The following is a 1,213-nucleotide window of genomic DNA, read 5'->3' on the forward strand; positions in this document are numbered from 1 at the left end:
GACACAGTACCCCATAAAAGGTTGATGCATAAGCTGGAGAAACAGGCAGGAGTAACTGGTAGGGCGCTCCAGTGGACAAGGGAGTACCTAAACAATAGGAAGCAGAGAGTTACAGTGAGGGGTGAGACCTCAGACTGGCGTGAAGTCACCAGTGGAGTCCCACAGGGCTCTGTACTTGGACCTATCCTGTTTCTGATATACGTAAATGATCTCCCAGAGGGTATAGACTCATTCCTCTCAATGTTTGCTGACGACGCAAAAATTATGAGAAGGATTAAGACAGAGGAGGACAGCTTGAGGCTTCAAAAAGACCTGGACAAGCTGCAGGAATGGTCGAACAAATGGATGTTAGAGTTTAACCCAAGCAAATGTAATGTAATGAAGATAGGAGTAGGAAGCAGGAGACCAGATACAAGGTATCACTTGGGAGATGAAATACTTCAAGAGTCAGAGAGAGAGAAAGACCTGGGGGTTGATATCACGCCAGACCTGTCCCCTGAAGCTCATATCAAGAGGATAACATCGGCAGCATATGCCAGGTTGGCTAACATAAGAACGGCCTTTAGAAACTTGTGTAAGGAATCTTTCAGAACATTATATACCACATATGTCAGACACATACTGGAGTATGCGGCCCCAGCATGGAGTCCATATCTAGTCAAGCATAAGACTAAACTGGAAAAGGTTCAAAGGTTTGCCACCAGACTAGAACCCGAGCTGAGAGGTATGAGCTACGAGGAGAGACTACGGGAATTGAACCTCACTTCGTTGGAAGACAGAAGAGTTAGGGGGGACATGATCACCACATTCAAGATTCTCAAGGGAATCGACAGGGTTGATAAAGATAGGCTATTTAACACAAGGGGCACACGCACTAGGGGACACAGGTGGAAACTGAGTGCCCAAATGAGCCACAGAGATATTAGAAAGAACTTTTTTAGTGTCAGAGTGGTTGACAAATGGAATGCATTAGGCAGTGATGTGGTGGAGGCTGACTCCATACACAGTTTCAAGTGTAGATATGATAGAGCCCAATAGGCTCAGGAACCTGTACACCTGTTGATTGACGGTTGAGAGGCGGACCAAAGAGCCAGAGCTCAACCCCCGCAAGCACAACTAGGTGAGTACAACTAGGTGAGTACACACACACACACACACACACACACACACACACACACACACACACACACACACACACACACACACACACACA

Source organism: Procambarus clarkii, chromosome 12, assembly GCF_040958095.1.
Source record: "Procambarus clarkii isolate CNS0578487 chromosome 12, FALCON_Pclarkii_2.0, whole genome shotgun sequence".
NCBI classification, from domain to species: Eukaryota; Metazoa; Arthropoda; class Malacostraca; order Decapoda; family Cambaridae; genus Procambarus; species Procambarus clarkii.